The 20443-nt window shown below is 41.6% G+C and overlaps 1 protein-coding gene across 9 annotated transcripts in view; it reads left to right on the top strand.

Annotated features, from left to right (window-relative positions):
* The first annotated feature begins 1133 nt into the window (after nt 1-1133).
* Nucleotides 1134-20443, top strand: part of rbm47 (RNA binding motif protein 47) — a 34855-nt gene continuing 15545 nt past the window's right edge. For 3 of the 9 annotated variants that reach the window (XM_037092294.1, XM_037092288.1, XM_037092266.1), the window contains exons 1-2: nt 3043-3200; nt 4782-4955. The gene's annotated coding sequence lies outside the window, so the exon portion shown is untranslated. Of the gene's footprint in view, nt 1257-3042; nt 3201-4062; nt 4219-4781; nt 4956-16839; nt 17037-20443 lie in introns of those variants that run through there. The other 6 variants (XM_037092283.1, XM_037092273.1, XM_037092227.1 and 3 more) reach the window with 5 other exon arrangements.

Below are 20443 nucleotides of genomic sequence, written 5' to 3'. Positions count from 1 at the left end.
CACACACACACACACACACACACACACACACACACACACATTTTAACCTTTGGGAATGCTGCTTTTGTCAGACAAGGTCAGAACTGGGTGAGAAACATCACTGCTACATCACAGCCAAATTTGTCAGCAATCTTATTATTTATGTAACGGGGAGAGAGCAGTGGAGAAAAGAGAGACAGCAAGGGAAGTAACAGCAGACTAACAAGAATAAGATCCACATCAGGGCCACGTCACTTGATACAATTTGACATCATAAATCCAGTTCACCAACACATACAATAGAAATATGATCACAGTTTTCCTCCTCTCTCAGTTTTTCTTGTGTGATGGCTTGATCGGGCCCACTTGTTGCAGGTGAATAGATACACTTCCCCCGTCTCTTTGTGTGTCTTTGTCGGGCGTTTTGGAGTAGCGGCGGAGTGTGTTCCTGGGAATCTCTGCTCTCTGTGTCTCAGGTCTCTCTGTCTTTTGTGTAGCAACCAGGGCAGGGTCTGAGCTGCTTATTGTGGGAAGAGTTTGCTTTTGTTTACACCCTGTGAAAAGGCTGCATGTGCACATCTCAGAGTCTCTCTCTGTGTGTATGTAAACTAAACATCCGTGAAGCCATAATTAAAGGATAATTCGAGTTTATTACAAATTTCCCCGTTTTATAAAATTAGTTTGGTCATGATCTCTGCATCTGTTGAAGGAATGGTTAGATATTTTCTCTCTCTCTCTTACTCGAGGACTTGATGCTTTCTGGACTAACACTGATTAAAGACTGGATCTGATTTCTGACTTGGTATTCATGACTTCAGACTTGGCTTAGACTTGCAGATGACTTGAAAGGACTTGACTTTCTTAAACATTTAACAATGACATACATTTTATATATATATATATATATATATATATATATATATATATATATATATATATATATATATATATATATATATATATATATATATAAAAATGTCAGGTTGTGACAGAGCAGGTGTATATAAAGTATATAAAGCAGGACTTTTATTTTAGGACTTTATAAATCAAATATTTGCTTTTTCCATGTAAACCTGGCAACCAAACAGGACACAGCAGACCAGCAGAGCCAATCAGTGAACACGCCATCATGGGGGGGCCTAGTCCAAAAATAATGACATTTGGATTGAAGGATTTTGTTGTTAATGACAGCAACAAGAAGAGAACAGGTTACAGGGTCTGCAGCTCAAAACTCAGAAATTCACAACATTCAACTCCTACAAAATCCCCGAAGAAAGGTACGTCATCAACGTCTCTGTTTAGCTAACTTACTGTCTGATAAAACGTTAGCTACAAGGTTAGTGTGAAGATTAAAGAAGCTGTTTGAACGACATGGCGAAATTTTTTATTTAAAAACTAAAAAAATAACAACAGTATCAGTAACAGTATCAACAGAATGTAAAAAAAAAAAAAACCCAAACAAAACAAGTGCTGACTTTGTAAAAGACCTGTGTCACAGAGATGTCTGCTCTAGTTAGCATGCTAACCAGCTAGCCTCAGCTTGTCCTGTCTCCTAACAACCACTGTCAAGCCGGAGGTGACAGTCAGAGAGCCCCAGTAGTTTTAACTGGGAGATTTAATTCCATGGGTGAGTTAGCTGGTAAGCCTCATAATATAAACTTACAAAATGTCAAGAAATAGTAACTAAGCCTTACATCTATTTTCCTTACTAGACAGAAAAAGCCTCAAGTGTCCGACTTAAACGAAATAAAACTAACCAGCACAGTCTGGTTTGTTTCCCCTTGTGGTTTTGGAGCAGAGCTTAAACTGAGAATTTTTAACATTTACAATATTAATAAGGTAATTAAAAAAACTCCTAATTGAGCTCAAAGTCAAATAATTCAAATAGCTGAATAAACATGCTGTTCTCAGGGGAAAATAAGGTCTCAGAACGCTGTTTAAAGCTAGAAAGGTGGCAGGGTCAGCCAAATACAAAGAAAGTTGTACAGTATGAAATTGTGTTGCCCTTTAAGGTCTGTTTGATTATTCAGTTTATTCAGCCAAGAAAATTAATAGAGTTTGTTTATTTTGTTTGTTTTGGCATAATGAAAAATAAAAATCTGTCAATCAAGATCTTTCTCTTCTGATATAAATTTCTTCACCAAAACCACATTAATACCACAGTAATAGTACTTCCTCATGTTACTGGCAGCTGTTTTTTAAAGAACGCCATAGTCTTTGACTTGTCTCATGCCAAAGTTATTTTATTGCCACTGGTAATTTTGTGGACTGCGCAATGACTTTCAACAGGCTGCACTGTATAAACATGCAGCCGTCAGGTATACTGATAGAAGTCACAGTCTTTACCGCGATGGATTATCTCACCTGAGCAAGTCTCTGCAAGTGGAGTTTCATACTGTAAAATACTGACTTGAGTAATTGTTTATGGTGGAAAAACACAGCTGGCAGTCTCAAATCCTTGATCATATTTTAGATAATCGTCAGATGAGTAAATGTAAAATGCAGTTAATGAACTGAAAGAGAAAATGAAGTGAGATCTGCCCACACTCTGTCACTACTATACAACCAGGCTATGATAAATAAACCACCTCGCTGCTCACACCTGTGATAGTGTAGTAAGAACGCATGTCTTTCTCAACACACGGCTACAGATCAGCGCTGCAGTTATTAAAACTTAACTCTGTATCATTTGTGCTTTTGTATTTACACACTTAATCCGTGCGTTCTGTTAAGTAAGCATTAAAGTGAAAAGTATTGAGCAACATGTCCAACGGCCCCTGGTCTCCTCCCAGCCGGAGTTCAGCCGCTGTGTTGAAACGTTATTTCTCTGTGTGAGCACGTCTGACTCAATCTCAGTTTCCTACACACACACACACACACACACACACACACACACACACACACACACACACACACACGCTCGAAAGTTCCCTACTGTGTGAGTGTTAGTGTGTGTGCTGGGACTTTATCTGAATGTATGCGTGTGTGTGTGTGTGTGTGTGTGTGTGTGTGTGTGTGTGTGTGTGTGTTGTTACTCTAAACAGAAATCCAGCTTCCTCACTTCTCTCTTCTGTCCTCAGCCTGTCAGTTGGCTGACCACACTGTTCACATCAGCTCTCTCTCTCTGTCTCTCTCTATGTGTCTCATTCAACCGGCTGTTCCAAAGACGTTGCACTCGTCGCACACCTGAGACCAGGAAGAAGGAAGTGCAAGGAGTTCAGGTAGGCGAACACACACAGACACACCACACACACACACGCTCATGCACGATGCTGAATGAGGAAAGGAGGTCTGGTGTGTTGAAACTGCTCTACATGATCTAACAAGCAAAAATGAAAGAGAGTAAAGAGTGGGTGGGAAGAGGAAGAGGACAAGAAATGTGAGGGATTACAATTAATAGAAGAAGAAGCAGTTCAACCAGTCACTGTTTTACTTTCAGTTGGAGTTTGGGAGTTTGGGGAATAACGTCTGTAACAAAGGTGAGAAACTCAACTGGACATCTCAGGTCTCACGTTTCCCCCAGTTTCATCCTCACGCTGACAGTTAAACACAGGAAATCTGAGCGGGTTGTTATTACTGAGAGCTGTCATTACAACGGGATCTACCTACGTCAAGAGGGGGTGAACACTGTAACATAAAGACAGCATGTCATCGTGACATCAGGGGTGTAGATATTTCTGAATGAGGGCAAAAAAAAAAGGTCGGCCCGTTTGTGTGCACGCTCGTCGCTAATGAACGTGCGGTGGAGGTGAGCGATCATGTGGTGTGTGAGTTTTTGAACTTAGGTGTGCAGGAAACTCCTTTAGAGGAATGCTGCTGCGGCTGAAATGATTCAGGTCTGGCTGTTTGTGCGAGAGCAGACGCACACGCACGCACGCACACACACACGCACACACACACACACACACGCATAGATTGGCCAGGGCCACAGGAGGATAGCATTTCCCATCCGGAATGATAGGAGGGAGGGAGCGGAGGGAGGTGTGTAGGGGATCTGGGCAGTCAGATTCTGGTTTGGTGAGTTTCAGGAGCAGGCAGTGTGTACACCAAACACAGACCGAAAGAGAGAGAGAGAGAGAGAGAGAGAGAGAGAGAGTCAAAGAGACAAGAGGGGAGAGTGAAGAGAAAAGACTAAACACACGAGAGGAAGTATCTGGAGGCGACGGACGCTGAGCAGCACCTTCACTCGACATCATGCAACCTTGACCCGGGCGACGCCGCACCCAGTTATGTTGTGCTGTAAGGAGGACAGGTTTTTGTTTGTTTTCGGGTGGAGAGGGTGCTCTCTGGGATCATTAGTGTGTTGGTGTGTGTGTGTTCAGAACTTTTCTCTTTTCTTCTCCCCACCCTCGCCTCTCCCCCCGTCCTCACTTCTGAGGAATGTGGGGCTTATGTCAGTGAGAGTCAGGTACAGACTCACTAATTACCACTGCCATTCCTCCCACCATCTCTCCCTCCCTCCCTCCATCTCTCCCTTTCGCCCTCCTTCTCTCCCTTACTCTTTTCCCCTCTCTCCTCTCTCCTCCACCTCGAGACCTTGTGTGCTCCCCTCCTCTCTCTCTCTCTCTCTCTCTCTCCCTCTCTCTCTTTCTTCTCTTGTCTCCCGCTGTTGCGTCTACGAGCGCTGTCGTGACTGAAAGCAGAGGAGAGGACAAACGGAGAGGATCTGAGTCAGAATCCAAAAAAACACCAAAAGGAGAACAGAAACTCTGACTTGTCCTCTGTCTCTCTCTCTCAGTGTGTATTCGTTAGATGTGTGTGAGATCTTTTCTGATTGTGCTTTCGGCGCCCTGTCATTGAAGACAGGAGGCACCTTGACAGCGACCGAGGGGCCGGAGAGAACCTGACACACAGCGCAGAGGAGGAGAGGAAGAGGGGAGAGAAGATGAGAAAGTGACAAGCTGGATTGTTGCTTTCGAACGGCGGCAGAAGAACCAACAGCGACACAAGTGACTACGCGTCCCATCATCCTACAGGTTGGCTGGGAACTCGTCATGTGGCTCTTCTTCTTTCCTTTCTGTCTAGTTTTGATCTTAATAGTTCTGCTTTAAGTTTTGAATGAAGGGTCATGGTGTTTATTTTCTCACCTGGATGACTACGCACACACACACACGCACACACACACACACACGCACACACACACACACACACACACACAGTGGGTATCTGGAAGGACATTTCTTCAGCTGGTCCAGTGTTCACACTGACCCAGCTGACTGCTATAACCTTCACTACAAGGTTATGGAACAGGGACTCGATGTTTATTTGTGTGGGGTTGTGTGTGTGTATGATCAGTTGCTGTCTTGTTGAGTTGTTGTGTGTGTGTGTGTGTGTGTGTGTGTGTGTGTGTTTTTCAGAAACTGGTCGAACAGGGCGCCAGGGTTAGCCTTGGGTGTCCTGTTGTTGTACAAACGAGACTTAGTCGTGTATAAATGATTTTGTGTGTGTGCCCACGTGCCTGAACATACTGTGTGTCATATAGTTTACTGTACATTTGTGGACAGCTTTGTGGACACTTTACTTCAGTAAAGTAAAAGTACATCACAAATGCATTTACATGTATGTAAATACTGTGTACTATAGCTTGCCTGACAATTGGCCTGGATGCTAAACAGATCAGATAAACATTATTTCTGTCAGAATAAGCATGTTTCTTATTCAACTGTCGATAAAATCAATCATTAAAATGGCTCTGTAATATGTTTTAGTAACTAATGTTTTCAATTAAATGTAGTACAGGATTTGCCTCCAAAATGTGGCGAAGTGGAAATATAATGTAGCAGAAAATAGTAGATAGTGGATGATAGAAAAGTACCTCAGCACTGTTCTTCTGTACAGCACATGTGTAGATGTATTTGGTACATTCCATCACTGTTCTTCTGAGTCTCTAAAGATGTGTTGAACTGTGAAGCTCTTAGAATTCAAACCTATTCCTACTGTAGTTTGTGACTGAATGAATGAATGATTTGCCACAGAAAAACCCACACAAAGTTAAGGAGTCAAACTTCTTCAGAATGAACACATTTACAAACTTGAGCGCACAAAATAAGACGTGAAGCTGAAATAAGAACTGAAGGGAAAATGAAATATAAACCTACAAAAAAGAAAGGGTTGTATGAGAATTTGCAGAGTTTTTAATTTATGCAGCTCTAAAAGAATTAAGCTGATCATTTTCAGACGTTATGTGAGAGAAGTTTTGTTTGCTAACTTTCTGTTTCCCTGACAGTCACCTGTAGAGAACTGAGAGGTGCTGAGTGACACCTGAAATACACTTCCCTGTCAGTACGTGTGTGTGTGTGTGTGTGTGTGTGTGTGTGTGTGTGTGTGTGTGTGGTAAGCAGCTTCCTTATGAATACTGTAAATGCTTCCACGAGTTTAAGGTGTGTGTGAGGTGTGTGAGTGTTGAAGTGCTGGTCAGACCTGATAGAGTGATGACACACGACTTCTTCGAACTGCCTCATGCAAAAACAAAACCAAAAATAGATACTAGTTAAATGGTTCATATATGATTATTCAAATGGACGCGTCTGTGCGTCTGCCTGTATCTCAGACGGTCGCTAGGTTCGCTGATGATTGTGCAAGAGGGTTCAAGAGGTGAACCATTTTTTCAGGCTGATACTTATCTCACAACCCACTGTATCACATTCCACAAATGCAAAAAGAGACAAACAGTTATCCAAGACAGGAATTTATATCTAGCCGCGTGTTTTTCTTTCTTTCTATTGTGACCTTAGTGGTATTGTGTTTCAGGAAGACTAGTTTCAGGAAGACAGACAACACTGGAGGGCAACAGGAAGGAAAATAAAACATCTCTTTTGGTTCTGATGAAGGTTAAGCCGATTTTCAGAAGCAGGAACCTGATGGGAAATTGCATAAGGAAGAGCTTCGACGGCATCAAATAGATACACACACAGTCACATACGCACGTAGTGTATGGTCGTGGTCACATGACTGTCACATGATCATCTCATGGTCATAATGGGGAAGCACAGATTTCGGTCCAGTGTGTGTGACAAAGCCATGAGCCTAATCCACCGACACTGAGGCAGAAATCTAAAGCTGCGGAGGAGAGAGACTAATGCAGCTGACACAAAGAGAGTGGGGAACCTGTTAGCAATATTGTGTTGTTTATGAAACACCTGTAACCGGATCTGATCAGCCTCCCTCTCCTCTCTCCCTCGCTTTCTGTCTGTTTGTCACAAACACACATACCTGGAAAGCACAATGGCCACATTCTTCCCCTCGATCACCTCCCCTCCCCTCCACCCCTCTCTTTAGCTCCGCTCCGATCGGACCAAACACTGAACTGCAGCAGGACGAGAGGAAAGTTGACACAGGTGGAAATAAGGGTAACAAATACGGATTGAAAGATGGAGTTAAATGTAGCAAAATATTTTTTTGATATGCTCAATTTGTTCTCAAAAGCAAACACAAAGAGGCAAAATGAGGCTTTGATCAGCAGATACTCTGGATTGAAACAGAGCAATGATACATTCAAGGCTCGATGGTGGGGAGTAAGATGAAAGGAAATACGAACAATGTGTTGGAGAACATCGTAAACAGGATCAGGGTGTTTATTAGGTCAACTTACCCCCTCCGCTCCTTTCTCCTATGTCCCCTCAAGTTAAAGGGTCAGTTTACCCAAAAACATATCCATCTCTTTCAACAAATCTTTCAAATCAAAAACAACCAATTTGTTCATCCCTCCATTCCAGAGCAACTCATATAAGCCTTTTGTTGTTTTATTGGACCGTGCTCTCCAAAAAGATTCCAAATCACTTCAGGAACAAATAAATCATTGTTATGTTGTGTGTTGATCTAAAAAACGGTTCAGGTTTGTTTAGTTTTATGCTAGTTTCACATTTGGAACAACCGCAGTCTTAGTTAAAAGAAACCAACATAAATTATTGGTATGAACAGGAGAACAAACAGCAGTTTTAGAGTTGAGATTTTTTTGCCGACCACCTTGACTTGCTGGCTCTGCACATTTTGTTGCTCCGTTACTTGATGTATTATAAGACCTGGAGACGGTGACACTGCAATACACACAAGTTTCCCAGTGGTCACTCGTGGTATTGTGCTGAAAAATATCCCTGTGGCCTTAAAAGCATTTGTCCCACAGACCACAGGACACTTTGTATTGTATATTTTATATTTATTATATTTTAAAGCCCGGAAAAGTGTTTTCTAAATGATGTCCTTGCCGTGCACAAGTGTGCTCCAGGTGTTTGTGTTGTGTCTTTGGGATTGGTTCACATTGCCTGGGTCTCAGGCATGATGGGATTAAAAATACGGCACACACTCAGCGCTCTCTCCTCATATCAAACATTGCTTTGGTATCGCTCAGGAAGGTTCTACCTTTGAGACTGACGGTTTGGGCAACAAAACTACTGAACATGGATTGATGTTGGAAAGCGGGATGCAAACAACGGTCTCCTGTGTCAAAGTCACACGCTTCGCTGACCAAACCACCAACCCCAACCTCTCCCCCATTAGCGGTTTTGTGTCTTTATGACAACGTCATGCTACTTCACCAATCATTATTCACTCACCACAAGACCACAAGAGGTCCTCACTTGGTGAATCCAAGCACAAGTCATTTTTAAAAAGATGACCAGGGCGGAGGACCGGCTCTAATTTATGCAGGTTCTGATATATCTTGAGATTTTTACCTCAGGAATTCTTTGCTTGGATATTCAGTTAAAACATTTTTTACAGAATCAACATCAGTTCTACTTTGGACAAACCCAGCGCTATCTCCAAGAAGTTACATTAGTATTGCCTGAAAACAGTTTTGGCTGACTTAATTCACTCTATGCAACTAAAGCGTTTGACCAAACTTTCCCTGTAACTGTTTCCTAAACCACATCAAAGTCCTGCACGCTTAACACTCTTCAATTCACTCAGCCACCCGTCTGTATCTGTCACACTGGAGGTAAATGTGCTGTAATTGCTAAAGGAAATAATAACTATTTTAATGTCATTTCTTGTAGACAGACCTTTCCATTAAACTGCTCTCATAGGGACATTATCTTCAGTTGAAAGTAGGTCCAGTGAAGAAGTTTAGAGCGTTGATCCAGAGTAATAGGACGAGTTATCATATGTTTTAATACTTTGGCCACCGCAAATAGAATCCCATTCAGCTCCATTATATTGGAGGATACTTCAAAGCTTCCAGAATCATCTGCACATGTTGATACATCTAGGCCTAAGTGAGAGCGAGAGTAAGAGATGTTTTTGTAACGAGAGTGATCTGAGGAGACGAGACATTGTGCAACTGTCTCTCCTCTGAGAGCGTGGCAATGCAAACTGTTGAGTGTGTAAACAGGTGACATCCACTCACTGTGAAGGCTGGATCAACACTCCTTCTCCTCCTCCTCCTCCTCCTCCTCCTCCTCCTCCTCCTCCTCCTCCTCCTCCTCCACTCTTTTCCCGACACCCCCGCCTTCTGCCGTTCAACCTTCGACCCCTGCGTAACCCCTCCACCCCCCCTGTGTGGTGACACTGCTGAACCCTCCATCCTCTCTCCTCCTCTCCTGCTCGCTTCCCCCCTCCGTCCTTCAACCTGCTTATTTGCTAATGCTGTTATTATGCTTCGTTTCACTTCTTCCTCCTCCTCTTTCAGCTGCAAAGTGTGTCTTAAAACAATACTTACATGCAATTTTTAATTAAAACCCTCAATCTACTGCTGTAATTAATCTCTGTATAATGTAATACCACTGTAAGTGATGGGGGAGGAATCCGCAAACTTATTGCTGCAAATCACCTTTGGAGGACTTTTATAGTCAGTTTAGACTTGTGGAACTATGATAGAAACTAATAACTGTTTTAATGCACTCATGAGCATGCTGGTATTATTGATATGGACTTGAAAAATATGTGAACTTGTCCTTTAGCACAGAGCATCCAATTGCCTGTTCTCATACAGGCTTGTCTCTGCATACCTGTTGCTACACACAATGGGTTAGTTGTCTGGACAGCAGGCCAAGAGGCAAGGTGTGTGTGTGTGTGTTTGTGTGTGTGTGTGTGTGTGTGTGTGTGTGTGTGTGTGTGTGTGTGTGTGTGTGTGTGTGTGTGTGTCTGTGTGCCCGTGCAGTGTGCGATTCGAGTCTGGCAGGGAAGGCAAGCAAATGCTAGTGGTGTTGAGGAGTGTGTGGAAGTGAGTAGGTTGCGGGACAGAAACTACCAGTGCTACATCTCGTGATAAGATCCAACCCCAAACACACACACGTGAATGTACGCACACGCACGCACACACACACACACATACACATGCACACACACATTCACGCACCTACTCCCCCCCCGCCTCGTCAGAATGGAATGTTCCATGGGCCGAGACTGACTCTGTGAACCCATTCACAAAACTGACACAAAGTGGCCATGCTCAGGCCACACACACACACACCCACACACACACACGCACAGACAATCAGGCACATCCCTTTTACCCTCACCCATTCCCCTCTGTTTTTTTCAGGGAAATGATAGGCAGGTGAATGGATGTTTTTTTTGTTCTTGTCATAAAACACCTGTTTGGCTGTGATGTGAGTGAAACTGTTTACCTGCAGTTTGGCTATTGTGTATTTAGGGATCTGTATTTAGGGGGGCGTTAGCCGGGGTTGGTCGACACTGAATTCCTCCAGCTTTTCATTCAGCCTCTTATCTGCTTGTTTTACTTTCCCGTCTCACTTTTCTGGACTTTGTGTGTGTATGGGTGTGTGTGTGTGTGTGGGGGTGTGGGTGTGTGTGTTTGGTGTGTGTGAGTGTTTGATTTAGAGTACAATTTGTCTCTCTGGGAAATGAGGAAGGCTGAAAATTGCAGGTCAAAGATTGTCAGAAGACACAAATAGGTGCAGATGAAGGGCGCAGTTCCAGTTACTACTCTATAATGATGCACTACTTATAATTACAGGTATTGTACTCAGTTATCACTCTGCCTTTAATTAATGAGATGCTTCATGCAAAGACTACATTCATTCATGCCTTTACATTGGTCATAGCATGAAGAGATACAACAATTGGCATTGAAAGCCCTTTTATATACTTTGTATATAGTTCATGACAATGATGGATTAAGGCTGAGTTGTGCTCAAAATGAACTGGTTCTAAAGACAAGAGTGTTCATAGCTGATTCGAAATGGCCTCATTTACCGAGATGCAATGGCTGGTACGAACTGGGATAATCATGCACACTGTCTTAGAGCCTCTCCCCTGAGACATCCATTGTGTTAAACTCAGTTATGCAAAAGTAGAAGAAAAAGGAAAAAGGAAGTAGGCTTCCTGCGGGATTGTCAATTTTGGAGATTTACATAATGTGTCGGAAAAGTAAATGTAACAGTGGATTAAACTGTCTGGACTGTTGAGTTTGTGTTAATAGAGGGTTTTAACCAAATAGTCACCAAGACTACAAAAAGAATTGCTAGCTTGTTCTATTCTATTCTATTCTATTCTATTCTATTCTGTCCTGTCGTGTTTTATTATTTTAACTACATGTCACAAGACAGTGAGTGTTGGGAGAGAGGACAGTCACCCATGTTGACGTTAGAATGGTTACTGGTCAGATAATTAGTGGCTTCAGTGTGGTTACAAGTCATGAGGATGACTCTGTTTCTTCTTCTATTGTGCCTTATATTTTTCCTTCTCTCTCTCTTTCTCTCCCTCTCTCTCTCTCCCCCTCTCTCCCTCGCTCTCTCCCCCTCTCTCCTTCCTCGTCTCCTTGACCTTGGCAGTGATTGTTGCACCTAAACACACAATGCCTCTGCTCTGCCATTGGTTAGTGACAAGCCACATGACTGAAGTGTCAGCTGATCAAATTCTAGGCAAAAGGGGAAACTTCTTTCATCAGGATGGAAGGAAAAAAAAACATGCAGGACTCTAATGTCAGATCCTGTGTGTGTGTGTGTGTGTGTGTGTGTGTGTGGGAGGGCAGAAAGCCTCTCCTATTGTGCTGAGTCATTACTGTTAATCATAAGTGGGACGCTGGGATTGGCTGACAGTCGTTACAGGATGTGAGGTGACACTTTGAATGAGGAAGTGTTACAACTTTTCCCTGTTGTCTCGAGTGTATTCTTACTCTCAGAGGGTTTTGTTTTTAGGCAGAACAGCATTTTTACACTCGACGTTGGTTAATTTAAATCCGAGTGTACCTTCAGACATACACACACGTGTTCGCTCCCTCTGTTGGGACGTTGATCGACAACTGAGGATGGATCCAAAGAAGCTGTTTAGTGTTTGTCGTCTGAATGACATTACTTTGATTACTGAAATATATTCTGCTGTTGAAAACTGGAGCAGGAAATTACTATTTTTACATCTTAATTCATTTTTACTTAGATTTTAGTCTCATCCAGTTGAGTTTCAGTTTTCAAGTTATGTCAGCAGGTTTAGTTTCATTTTTTATTTGTGGAAAGGGCGTTAAATATTTCATTTTGTTTCAGTTTGAGTTACTTCACCTTACAATGGAATAACCTGATTGGGCAACAAGCTAATAAACAAATTTACTTATGCATTAGAAGACAAAACCTTTCAAAAATGTCATTTCTGTAAATTCAAGCTAGTTAAGTTGCAGGATTTAACTTATTTTGGTCTTGCAAATGGTTTCATTTAAGTCGGCAAAAAGGAATTTTGTTTCATTTTTTTTTTTTTTTATAATTTTTCATTTATAGTAGTAAAAGTACAATGGAAGGGCGTAAAGGGAGACAGAGACTGACATAAACAAAAAAATCAATGGTCATAGCCACAGAAAAACAGATGGACACAGATGCTATTTAAAGTGTGTCTGACTCAGAAGAAGATGTTGTCACTGCCTGACCTGATCAGCTATTGTATGAGCACCATCTTGGACAGCTAGATATGGCAGCACCACATGGACAAACCACATGCAGAACTGCAGCAAAACCAATAACTGGCAAGGTTTGTTATGATTCATTTTGCTAACTCTTCTTTCAAACAGCAGTGCATTGTGTCAGCGTTCATATCACTCTTATTAAATTAGATATTGGGAAAAACTGTACATTGATGCCAGTTTTACTGCAGTTCTGTTTGTGGTTTGTCCAAGCACACTGTCCGAGATGGCAGACACACTTGTACTGCTTGGATCAGGTAGTGACAGGTGTATTTCTGCACATGCCCTGCAGGGCTGAAACACATCTCAGGACGTTCACACGTCTTTAATGTTTATGTTTCCATTAACGGTTAGTGAAGACTCTGAAGTGTATACACAATACAATTCAGTGTCTCTCAACAGTGACATTGTTTCTTTCAGTTTGTCTGCCAGCATCATGTTGAATGTGTTGACCCAGTGATGAGACAGTGTTTTACTCTATGCTTAAATCCCACTTTTTTGCTGTTTTGCGGAACGTAATTAGAGGTTTTAGTAATGCAGGACACATTTCGTCAGCTACAGTGAAGTAAAGGCATTATTGAAATAGTTTGTCCAGTGTTGTTAACATGTTATAAATAAATATAAGATGTACACAAGGAACCATACACTTTATTGTTAAAGATCAAAGTCACAATATGAAAAGTGAACACTATCATCAAAATATTAGATTAAAGTGAATGTATTCCATACACAAAATGCTGTCAATTAACACAAGTTACTACTCTGCATCTCATTGCATACCTGCCATCATGTACAACAATATTGATACATGTGAGTTTTACCCTCAAGACAGCAGACATGAACAAAACATACTCTTCTTCAGATCCCCCATCTGTCTCAGTGACCGTTGTAAAGCTGTTTGTGTGCAGCCTCACATCAGACCTGTTGGGCCAGTTCCCACATGTCCCTCTGTCTGTCTCTGTGAACTATGAGCTGATGACCATCTTTGCCACGCTTGGCTGTCTCCAGCGCATGACTTTTGGCTTAGACAGATGTAGTGTAGTTGGATCAAACATAGATAAATCAGATAATTCCAACAGTTGGGGGAAACCTTAACTATTACTGCCATGAGCAAAGGGCTAAATAAGTTGTTTTTACTTCATCCATCATAATAAGGAGTAGCACCTACACTCCAGTCATCCAAAGAACATTCACTGGTAGAAATCTCTTTTGCATCGGGCCAGTGCTATGTCCCCTATAAGTTCATTATACATTTGTTTGTCTCCTTTTAAACTGGGCCAGTAACTGCTGATGCAGGCTTGGGGGACACTGTATGTTTTATTGGGCGATACATATAAACTTGACTTCACTTGACTTGAACCGTGTGTGTGCGTGAGAGAGTGTATTTGTGTGATACAGTGTGCCAGTAATAAAGTCATCCTGGTCTTTGAATCACGCTCTTCTGCACCTTTAAATAGGTTTATGGCGGTGCACGGCCTTAAACTCTAACATTATTGCACCCTGTTGAGGAAAGAATATATTTCTCCATCTGTAAACTTTGAACTGGCTATCTACATACACTGTGTGTGTGTGTGTGTGTGTGTGTGTGTGTGTGTGTGTGTGTGTGTGTGTGTGTGTGTGTGTGTGTGTGTGTGTGTGTGTGTGTGTGTGTGTGTGTGTGTGTGTGTGTGTGTGTGTGTGTGTGTGTGAGTGAGTGTATGCGTGTGTGCGCTGCAGAAACTCAAGAATCAGTGATTGCATGTCCTTCATTAACAGAGTCATTGGTTAATGTGTCACTTGTACAATGGCAATAGCCCACACAAACACGCACGCACGCACACATGAACGCACACACACGCACGCACACACACACACACGCACACACACACACACACACACACACACAGAGCTTATGCTGAAGTAGAACAGCACCCCATCTGATAAGAGTATAGGCCCCTGTCCTCTTTAAGGGTTGTTTAAGGTTATGTACACTTCCACACATTGTTAACGTCTCTCCTTCCTATTCTCTCTGACCCTCTTTGTGTTTCTGGTAAATATGACTGGAATGTGACAGCTTCAGTCTTTAGTTTGATTTCTCTTTATCCTCTCTGTGTTTATCAATCTGTCACTTAATGGAACCTGAAAACAAAGTTTATTTGAAACCTCATCTGATGAAACTAAATCTTCATTAGCATCACAATCAGCGACCAGAAATGTGTAATCAGTGGTGGAATGTAACTAACTCTGAAATGTATTTCCCCTACATTTCAGAGATGAAGTACTAGATAATAGTCACTTTGAAAATGAAGAGTTTTGCTCACAAACATACAAATAACTCATAAAGTATGATGTTTTATTGTAAATTAAACTACCCAACAATGTATACAGGTACAACCTTTACAACTTTCATGCCAGCCTCAGGTATGATTTGCTACTTGTTTCAACTTTTTAAAAAAAATTATTTTGAATTAAATTTTTATTATTTGGATTCTGAGTATTTGTTATGTGTCAGTATCTTCAGATGTTTTACAAACCAAACAATTAATGAATTAACTAAGAAAATAATCAGCAAATCATTTTATATATTGGCCACATGGGCCATTCTTCTGCATTGAATACTTTCACTTTTAATACAGTAAGTAATTTATCCTGATTAAACTTGAATGCTTTTATTTAAACAACATGCCAAATGCAGGAATTACCTGGTATTTGTAGTTCTATTTTGTCAGCACCTTGTATAATGGACCTCTGGATAAACCTGAAGATAAACTTGTTAGAACTTTAGAGTATTGATACAGTTAATAAAAAAACTAAGTAGTATGATGAGCACGCCACAGGGGCTTCTGAACTAACAAAGAAATTCGGAGTGATCACAGAAAAAAACTGTAAAATTCAGCCTTCAACAAGGTTAAGAAAAAGGCCCCAGGCAGAGATTACTTGAAGTGACCTCCTCTGATTTACTGTGTTTTTCTAGGCACTGTTTGAGTCTATGTTGACATACACGTTCTGTTTTTTTAATATATATGAAGTCCTCTCAAGTAGGCAAACACATCATGTAACTCTAATGAACTTTGACCTAATTTATACCTTTTTACGGTTAACCATACTTTGGTTAGTTCTGGGGTGAAGTGCTCGAGGGATGGCAATGTCAGTTGACCAACGTCTTTGTGGGAAATATCTCAGCAGTTATTGGATGGATCGATATACACATTTCGTAGCTCCCATAAGATAAATTCTGATGACTCCCCTGAGTTTACCCTGTGCACCCTGATCATTTACTTTGGTTTATGATCAAATATGTCCAGAAGTAATGCCGCTCCCATCAGCCTCAGCTGTGCCTTGATGGTGAACATGTAAACTTCATGCTACACAACAGCATTTTAGCATTGTCATAGAGAGGATGTTAGCTTGATGATGTCAATGTTTAGCTCAAAGCACTGTTATTTTCGTGCCTTATATTTGAGAGAAACAATAGGGTGCCACAGGAATGAGTGTATCGTATAGTGTATTAAGAAGCACACTGTCGGTTGCGGTGAAGTCATGCAACCATGTATTTTGTTTATAGCCCAATGTTAGCTTTTTTACTTCTGTTGATATCATTTAAACTTTTGTTTGCTTATTTTCTACAATAATTCAGAATCCAAATTCAAAAATCCCATCAGCCTTTTGTTGATGGAACCAGAGCGATGCTAACTTCTGGGTTAGCCTACAAAAATATGTCATCCATGCAGCACTTTATAATGAGCTGACCAATCAGAGCTTGGTTTCAGAAATGAGTGTGTTGAAGACAAACCTTAACATGTAAATACAGTTCACACATTCAAACACTAACTCATGACTTTTTCCACGATTGTTGTCAATCATCACCTTTTGTCACACCCTCTGCCCTTTTATCCCTTACCCTCCATTTTGTCTTATCCTTATCAGCTGAGAGGGAGAGATTGGAGGAGGAAGAAAAAAAAGGTGGGGGGTTACCTGTACTGAGTGGCCCCACCTCTCTCTCCTGGCCATTGAGAATGAGTAAACACTAAACCACCTTTGCTTACCTCTGCACTCAAACACCCAGTCAGACACGAGCAGGCAAGGAGTCTCTGTCACTGCAGCAACCTGAGAAAGAAGGGGCAGAAAGGGAAAAAGTTTCAGACAGGTGTGAATGTGCAAAGTGACTCCTGACGGCAAAACTTACTGGCAGCATCTTCTCGGCCTGTTCGTTGATATCTGCGGGATACAGGTACGGTGTTAACATCGACGCTCAAGTATTTTTCTATCTTGCTGATGGTTCTGTAGACTCTTTAAAAATGTTTCATCGCTTCTTAACTTTGTTATATGTCAATCTGTTACTTTTGATCTCCAAAAACCTTGCAAATTGATATTCCCCGACTTGTGAAAGAAATTCTGCGGCCGTGAACCTGTCAGGCATCTTCTTTAAAATATTTGCAACATATGCATATTATGATCCTCCTCTTGACTAAGCCATACTCTTTTCTCATGGAGAAAATACTGAGGGAAAGTGTTTGACTCGTTTCCTATTTTCTCTCGTCCCATTGAGGAAATCTGATGTTCTGATCAACCTACAATTTACCAGACTTCCCTGTTTAGCTGCTTTATCAAGGACAAAATGATTGGATACAGAAAACAAAGGCACTTAAACCAATCAGTGATTGGAATGGAGATGTCCTTACAGTGAAACCAGTGGAACCAGTGAAGTGGCATGACGGTGTGTGTGTGTGTGTGTGTGTGTGTGTGTGTGTGTGTGTGTGTGTCGAAGGTGGAGGATAAAGAATGCTTCACTGCCTACATGGAGAGGCTGGTATTATTAGCCACACACTTCCGGGTTCTTGTCATATAATATGTGGACTTTTACCCCGATTAGGAGAGAGCTGTTTGTTGTGTGCGTGCGTGGGTGTGACAGAGACTCCAGTGATCTGGTGTTAAATTTCATCAATCTAAGCTGATCTCACTGCTACAAATACATTGAAGAACTGACAGGAATCAACAGTTCATCATGATTCGGTTGACTTTTCATGTGAGAGATGATTAGAATAAACAATTGTGTTGGCAGAAATGTTGTTTCAGTCGCATGTTTCTGCAACTGTGCCATTGTTGGAGCTTGACACTCACTCTATTAACTGTGTTTGTAGACAGGGAGGGCCATTGTTTGATTATAAAAGTGTGTATGAGGGCCTGTGCCTATGTAGTAAGTGTGGCTGAGTGACGCTGAAGTTTTGTGCATATATTTGGGTGCTTATTATCATCACTTCTCCGGCCTTAAATCACACACACACACACACACACACACACACACACACACACACACACACGGGGGGCCACTAAGCCTTTATCACGAGTGTGTGACAATGTCAACGTCGATAGTAATTGTCTGAAACAATGTCTGCCACAGCCTTGAACAGGCTAGCTGATTAGCCTGAGGAATGTGTTTGCCTAAGGAAGCAAAGCCCCTTTCAGCTAGCCTTAAAGCTAAAGCTAAAACAGATGATTAGTAATGACTATGTGGCAACGTTCGGCTGCAGCTGACCTTTCTGTCTTGTGATGCTTTATCTTATAACTGACCCTGAAGCTTTTCTGGTTTGAATTAGGGCCTTAGACAGATTATGAATTACAATTTCGTCATCAGTTCTGATGCTGTTATTTGAGTTCAAAAAGGAAAATGTGGACATGCAGGCTCTTTGTAGCTCAAAATCATGGCGTTTGTGTAAAATTGTGTTGTGTTGAGTGGACATGCGGAGGCAGGAGGGCTCTCAGAGTAAATGAACTGGAATCATCCCTTCTGTGGTGAAGTTGGGGTGGGCTGAAGGCGACCACTTGCGCACCCTGTCTGACCTGAAATTCTTTAGGCCAGTTTCACGTTGGTGAAAGGGTTTTCTAGCGCTGAAGGAGGCCTGAACATTTGGTCCCCTTCTCTCTCTCTCTCTTCGTGAGCCTCTCTTGCTCCTCTCCATAAGGTCTCTCCCCTCCATACACACTATTCCCTACTCCCTAGTCTGTCTTACATTTCCTCCCCCTCCTTGCCTCCTCTCCACACCTTCCTGGTTTCTCCTTCCCCCTCCCCACTGCTCTTCTTTGAGGTCGAGTGAACCAGAGGAATGAGGGTGACAGGTACATGGATGGGAGGAGAGATGGGGTAAGGGGAAGAAAAGTAACTGGAGTTCTTTAATATCTGAATGACAAAGTTATTTAGAACCTTACTCAACCTAGAAAAGTCAAGGCTGAAACAATTGAAGGCTGAACAAAAGTTGAAGTGGCACGCAGAAATAAGTATAAATCAGAGTGCAAGTGACGAAGGAAGTCTGAGTAAAGCAAAAACTGACACCTTTTAAGTTATCAAACAATCACTTACTTACACATCCAGCACTTGTGAAGCATCTCTGTCATTTATTTGGAGTCATACTTCTGGCCACCTGATGAATATAAGTCCAATATTCACCTTCTTTTAGCTGTTTTTAGGTGTCTGGTCTTTACCAATTCCTGAGGGAAACATGTTCTGCCGAGCAGGAAGTGTAAAGTGGATTTTTAAAGTAAATGCGGCCAGAGACGATGCTGAGCTGAGACTGAACCGAAACAGTAAAGTTAAGGCCACTTTTAAGATATAATACGCTACAGTTCTGCAATAAAGTGTCTCAAAACAACTACACCTTTGTTATGTATTCTGTCAGGTTGTGTACTTGCATTATCCTTAACATTTCCAACAATGTTCAAACCGAGAGAAATTCATTATTGTACTCAACGTAACGGTGGGTTTCATTTGGTCACCTGTTGCTATAATTTCATCAGATTATAAGACAGAGTGAGGAAGGAAGTTAGTTTACTTGATTAAACATTATCTGAATAAAAAGTCAGCTCACTTCTATGCCCGCCCTAGAGCCCACAACAACCAACGGGTGCGGACCAGTGGCCCGCTCATCTGGGTGACTGATGCATCATGTAGCCAAAGAGATCCATTTTTAAATCCGTGAACTTGGAAAATACGCAAGTTTATGTAATTTTATGCATTTTGCTCTTTGAACGTCCTGTTTTTCCACCGTAGCTCTTGTTTTTCCACTACTTGAATTTACATTTAGTCTATTTGAGTAAAATAAGGAAATGAGGAGTATTTTCCCCTGTTTCTCTCAAGCAGAGGTTTCTTGAGGTCACAAAGTGCAATTTTTCTCGCCAGGTTAATTTTCAGTGATTTTTGTTATCTAGTTTGAATTCAGACCATCGGAGACTATATGATGTGGACCACTTGTGTTTTCCATACATTTATTTCCAATAAATAAATAATTAATTGGACATTTCTGCCTTTCACTGGCAATGGTGGTAGTACAACAACTTCCATGAATCCATGCTAGTTCACAATGTTATTGAACTAAATCTTTTGTTTTCATTATGAGACTGAAGGACTGTTAGCAGCAAGATCTGTATACAGGGCATTTAAGTGTAGTCAAGTTTAGGTGAGTTGAAGTGAAAGTCTCACCAGAAACAGAAAGTGAGATAAATGGAGCTGGCAGGTTTTGGGAGTGTGTCACTTTTTCTGACATTTTACAGATCTGTTAATGGAGAAGATAGTTGGCAGATAAATCTGTTATGAAAATATGTGTTTGTTGCAGCCCTGTTATTGCTTGCAAAGTACCACAAGAG

This window comes from Acanthopagrus latus, chromosome 1 (genome assembly GCF_904848185.1).
Source record: "Acanthopagrus latus isolate v.2019 chromosome 1, fAcaLat1.1, whole genome shotgun sequence".
Classification (NCBI taxonomy): domain Eukaryota; kingdom Metazoa; phylum Chordata; class Actinopteri; order Spariformes; family Sparidae; genus Acanthopagrus; species Acanthopagrus latus.
This window is presented reverse-complemented; position numbering and strand designations above follow the sequence as displayed.